The following is a 6,634-nucleotide window of genomic DNA, read 5'->3' as shown; positions in this document are numbered from 1 at the left end:
CTTATGGGGTGATGATTTCAGATTGTAAACCGGTATGAAGAGAGTTTGCCCACGTGATGAGGAAGTGAACTTAGTATGGCAGTTGATTTTAGTATTTAGAATGACAGTGTGTTCAATGCGACAACCAGGGTTTTTCTTCATGAAAATTGTTTATAGTGGTTTGAAAAGAGTGTGTTTTAAAACTGAAATGTGAGTGTAAAGAAGGAATTGTGTTTAATGTTCAGTGACATTGGTTAGGGGAGTTGGGAAATGGGTGCAATGTTCCGAGAATTGTGTGTGAAGTACCAGAAATTGTGTATAAGCAATCGAGAAAAACTGTAAGTGAACCAAACTCAGTCCTCTTTAAGTGGACCGAAAACAAAAGTATTAGTTCTGTTTCAGTTCATGTTGTGAGTGAGTATATTACTGTCTGCTCTTTCTGGTCCTGTTAGGCTTTTGTGGTGTATCAGTCATCTTTTTTTATCACACCCTGTCCAATACAGCTCTCCTGAAGTGATTACAACTAGTCCCAAGTGTAACTTACCAGGACTCATAAATAAGTGAACCGTACTGAGACCACATCAACACGTACGGTTCACTTCCAATGAGTCTGGATACACTTTTGGAGAGTTCACATAATGTGCAGAAAATGCTGAGTCACAGGTCTGAGTTTACTGAAAGGTACCACGTGTAAAAACACCCATATGCTGTAATACCATAGCAATGTTGTGGTGGGTGGGTGGTTTTAAGCGTTTCCTATGAAATGGAAATTATAAAAAACATTATGAACGTTATGAAACACCCCGCACACGCACACGCACACGCACACACACACACACACACACACACACACACACACACACACACACACACACCAAATCCCCCCTCACCACCAAATCATTGCCCACTCCCCCCAAAAAAACAACCAAAAAACTAAATAGCAGCACTAAATTTGTTTCGATGGGTCATTAACTTGTAACATGGTATAAGGTGCTTCTGAATTAGGTCTGCTGGCCTCCAGGACCTATTGCCACAGTGCGTATGTTTTGCGGCAGCACTTTCAACATTCACCTGGTGTCACCTCAGCGTCATGTGTGTAAACAGACATGTACGTATGTGTACATATCTCTGGCCCTGTACAGTATGCCCTGACCCCACTAAAGCAAACACACACTCATGCACACACTGACACAGATATTCCTGCCCGGTTCACAGAGAGAGAGAGAGAGAGAGAGAGAGAGAGAGATAGAGAGAGAGAGTGACTTTGAGAGTTAGCGACTTTGAGTATCATGAAAAGCGCTATATAAAACGCATGTATTATTATTATTATTATTATTATTATTATTATTATTAGACTGAGAGAGAGAGAGAGAGAGAGAGAGAGAGAGAGAGAGAGAGAGAGAGAGAGAGAGAGAGTGTGAGAGAGATATGCAGCATTCTGTTCGATATGGTACCTGATCTAGGCATGTTTGCTGGGGCAGCGCCCCCTGGAGCTCTTGTAAGTAATGCCCCAGCCTCTCCTCCAGTTTCTGGGCATAGCGCTCACCGTACTGCTCCTCCAGCAGGTTCTGTAATTAAAGAGCATTTCACTTTAATGCATTAAAACTAGAGATGCACCGGATCCTGATTTTTAGGATCCTGCCGGATACCGGATCCACTGCTTAAGATCCTGCCGGATCCGAAACCGGATACCGGATCCTACAAAAGGGTTGAAACACATAGCCTACTCGCACACTTGGGCCCTTTTTATTACGTTGGCTCAAACTATTTTTTAGACTCATTGGCTTACTGCCACACTGCCTGCACTGGCCGCTTCCAAAGGGCTTTCACTCCATGCAGTGATTGGGGTTGTGAAAGACTGACTGAAAAGCCTTGGCTAGAGATGCAACAGACCCTGATTTTTAGGTAACATGCCGGATACCAGATCCACTGCTTAAAATCCTGCCGGACCCGGATCCTGTGAAAAACCCTATTATCCTGCCGGATCCAGAACCGGAACCGGATCCGGTGCATCTCTAATTAAAACATTCAGAAGTGATTGCAAGACCTGACTAGGGGAATAAGCATCACAACTGTACATCTGTTAACAATACACCTGTTGATATCCCTTAGAACTCAGTGTTCCATCAACATATGCATACTAACTTATAACACATTTTGTAATAATGTATTAATACATGTGTACAAGCGTTTGAGCTAAATCTTATGTAATATTCAAAGTAATTTAACTTCAATAATATTCGAGATAATTTTATGAACTTGCTTATCTTGTTGATATTTTAGAGACATACTGTATGAACACTCTGCCCCCTACAGGGCATAAGGCACACTGCTCTTCCATCAGTTCATTGAAACTACGTAAAGTGAAAAAAAGTGAAAGCCCATTGGGAAACTCCAACTCCCATTGTCATTGTGACACAGCACTCCACAGCACACAAGTGAACACTGCACACTGCACACAACGAAATTGCATTTATGCCTCACCCGTGCAAGGGGGCAGCCCTCAGTGGCGCCCCATGGGGAGCAGTGCGGTGGGACGGTACCATGCTCAGGGTACCTCAGTCATGGAGGAGGATGGGGGAGAGCACTGGTTGATTACTCGCCCCACCAACCTGGTGGGTCGGGAGTCGAACCGGCAACCTCTGGGATGCAAGTCTGACGCCCTAACCGCTCACCCATGACTGCCCAACTGGGCTGCCTATTGCCGCATTTGATCTTTTCTTGAAAGTTTACTAAGTAATAAATTAATATTTTCTAGTATGGCCCAAGTACAGTCATTTTTGCAGCTAAAAATTTCTATTTCTGGAAATTCAAAATGGCAGACCATGGAGAAGATCCCCCTTTTCATGTATGAAAAGTGCAATTTTCCAAGTCATAATGAATACCTATAATTTGATGGTGGTGGTAAGTATTCATGAAAAAGGTAATATTAGGTGAATGGGTAGCATGAATTCTGGAAATAAACAATTACAAATCTTACACAGTCCACCTTTAAAGGAAAAGGCCACAACAGATGCACAGTGTGCAGAGGATGACAGGGGATGTGAATGAGGTGGTTACTCTGCTATAAGCCTGGCGGAGGTCCTTGTTCCTGGCCAGGGACAACGCAAACTCTCTGAAGTCCACTGAGGTCTTCCTCATCAGCTCCATGTGTCTCCGCGGCTGCAAGCAAACAGGCAACAACAGTTTACATGCTACGTTTACATGAGACATTTAATACGGAATTAACTCACTTTAATTCGGAATAAAGCTTAATTCCACTTTGAAAACGTCATGTAAACACTTCACAATTCGGAATTAAATGAAAGATCAAAGTAAACTCGACGGAACTATTTCATTTTGAATGATTAATTATTAATTCACAATTCATTTTCTACGTTTACATGAGACATTTAATTCAGAATTGACTGACTTTAATTCTGAATAAAGCTTAATTCCGCTTTGAAAACGTCATGTCAACACCTCTTAATTCGGAATTAAAGGAAACATCAAAGTAAACTCAAAGGAACTATTTAATTCTGAATTATTAATTAAAAACATCAGGTAAACGTAGCGAGTGACATGTTAGATAACCGCACTCCACAAAGGCCTTCAAAATACAGTCAGTGAGTCAGTCAAAGTTACAGTCAGTCTCTCTGTCACCACAATATTGTTTAAAAACAACACACATTTCCATCTCCATTCCATCATTGCTAAAACCATAGGTGCCTCTCTCAGGGCAATACAATAAGTCTTGCAAGACATACAGTAAAAGTTTTGCTCTGCTTCCCCCGTGTGGAGGAGAATGCTCATTGCAGACACACGCACACGCGCGCGCACACACACACACACACACACACACACACACACACACACACACACACACACACACACACACACACACACACACACACACACACACACACACACACTGTACTGTGGAAACTGAGTGTGCGTCAGTCAGTACCGTAGTGTACTGCATAGTGTACTGCACGGAATAGTGAATGCAGGTATGCTAGTCCTAAGCTTTACCATCTCACTTACACATGTGGTGTACTGGGGTAAATGGCTGGGGAAGAACTCCATGGTCTTCTTGACGATGCTGACGGGACAGTCCCCCTTTCCAATCATATCCATGATCACCTGAGAATGAATGAATGAATGAATGAATGAATGAATGAATGAATGAATCCCTGAAGGGAATTTGTCATAGCCATTGAACAAACAACACTTGCACATATAGACAATTACAACAGCACACAAAGACAAGTCAAAAAGACATGCAGTAGCCAGTCTAGAGTCAAATAAAACACTGGCTGTGCAGATACAAATTTTCTTTTTTTTTTAAATCATATGCACATGTTTTACAGTAACATTAAAGTGTAAAGAAATCCCGCACACTGTCCATTCCACCAACAAACTTGCGTCTTGTGTGTGAAAAAAGTCACGGTCCTTGGTGGTGCGTCTTTTAACCCAGTGCGTCTTTTGGTCACGAAAATATGGTAGTTAAGCATTGTCAGCAAGTGAATAGGGTCACCTGCGACTCCAGCTGCAGTAAGAGGCTACAATGAGCCCTGCAGACCAAATATCATTCACCACCGAACAATTAATATCAATATACTGTACTTGCATGAATAGGAATTGCTCTGAGCCTTTTCAAAGGGGTGTAAAGACCGTCCTTCACAACACAAGACTTTTTTTTTTTAAACTACAGTACACATACTGATATTCTCCAATCTCCACCACACCAAAAAACAATTTAATTGATCAAATACACCTAAGGATATTGCTTGCGTGGCACCTATGTAGTTTGTTTGCGTGGCACCTATGTAGTTTGTTTGCGAGGTACCTGTGTAGTTTGTTTGCGAGGCACCTGTGTAGTTTGTTTGCGTGGCACCTATGTAGTTTGTTTGCGTGGCACCTATGTAGTTTGTTTGCGTGGCGCCTGTGTAGTTTGTTTGCGAGGCACCTGTGTAGTTTGTTTGCGTGGCACCTATGTAGTTTGTTTGCGTGGCACCTATGTAGTTTGTTTGCGAGGTACCTGTGTAGTTTGTTTGCGAGGCACCTGTGTAGTTTGTTTGCGTGGCACCTGTAGTTTCATTGGACAGATGGGCTTGGCGGCAGGCCCGTTGACTCATTGCTGAAAAGATTCAACTACATCATAACATCGCAGTGACATTACTGAGAGCCTTAACTAACAGATTAGGACAAGGTCATAACGGTTTTGGTGACAGTTACATAAGGCTCTGCACAACGGGGTGAAGTGAGGTCTGGAGTTATAAGCAACTGCACATGTCTATCAAACATCCCAAATACACAACACAAGACATTAGTGAATCGACACATTAACATGGATGGACACATTAATACCGTCTACACACATCTACACGCCATCAATTGGAGCCAATTTTGGTCCCCTAGGGGAAATTCTTTTTGTGCACTTTATCCCATTTGGACTAGTGAATCACATTGAAGTACACACACTAGTCCGTAGCAGTGGGCTGCCTGCTGAGCGGCGCCCAGGGAGCAGTGTGGGGGTTAGGTGCCTTGCTCAAGGGCACTTCAGCCGTGGTCTGGTCGGGCATTGAACCGGGAACCATTGGGTTGCCAACCCAGTGCTCTAACCACTGAGCCACGGCTGCCCCGGCTGCACCATATCATATCCAATCAAACATGCACCTACTAGCGTCTTGAAGCCGAAGACGATCTTCATGTGTTTGATGGAGGAGACGAGGTGCGGCAGCAGGCCGTGTGTGGCCTCCAGGAACTGGGTGGCGCGTTCGTAGTGTCCCACGTCACGCTGCCGGAGGATGGCCCACGCCTCCGCGGCCGCAGCTCGCACGCTGCAGACCTCAGACAAGGACAGGCAGCTCCAGTCTCCCTCCAGCCACAGCGGAGAACCCAGCACTGTGCACATCACACAGAGAGAGAGAGAGAGAGAGAGAGAGAGAGAGAGAGAGAGAGAGAGAGAGAGAGAGAGAGAATCAGACATGCCCAGAGACTGGCTGAAAGATGTAATGCTATTTTTGCACTTGGAAAAAATCAAGTTTGCTATAAGACGCTCAGACAAATTTAAGTCTGTTGGGGAACCCTTTCTTTCATATTTTATTGGTCTTCAAGAACTCCCACCAACATTGCAATAAACTGAAAGATTTTATGGTTTTAATTCAATAATTTGGAATGCAAATTGAGTTATCTACCGTATCTGTTTTTAATTTGTCTATTCTGATGCCTACCTATGTCTACCAAACAAAAAACTGAAGTTTACTGTTGGTATGGTTTATCTTGATTCTTTATTATTACAATTATTATTATTTTTGGGTCCAGTCGGGGTGGGGGGAGGGATGGGAGGGGGGTGGCTTTTTGAGTGTGTATAAAGTTTAAAAAATCAGTTTAAAAAAGTCTTCTGTAACAATGATGACATTTTATTGTCTCTACCTTTGACTTTTCCATAAAAAGATTAAAAAAAAAAAAAAGACATGCCCAGAGACATAACCTATCTTCCTTTGCAATTCGCCTGGGATCAAATCTGGTGCATAATGAAATGTCTTATGTGTTACAGTAGTAATGATTATGTTGTAGCATATACTCCAATGATATCAATAGCAATGGTTTAGAATTATAAGTATACCTATTAGCCAAATGAGACGTGCAAGAGCTGATTGCCATGAAAGAC

Source organism: Engraulis encrasicolus, chromosome 4 (assembly GCF_034702125.1).
Source record: "Engraulis encrasicolus isolate BLACKSEA-1 chromosome 4, IST_EnEncr_1.0, whole genome shotgun sequence".
NCBI lineage: Eukaryota > Metazoa > Chordata > Actinopteri > Clupeiformes > Engraulidae > Engraulis > Engraulis encrasicolus.
Note: the sequence above shows the minus strand (reverse complement) of the source record.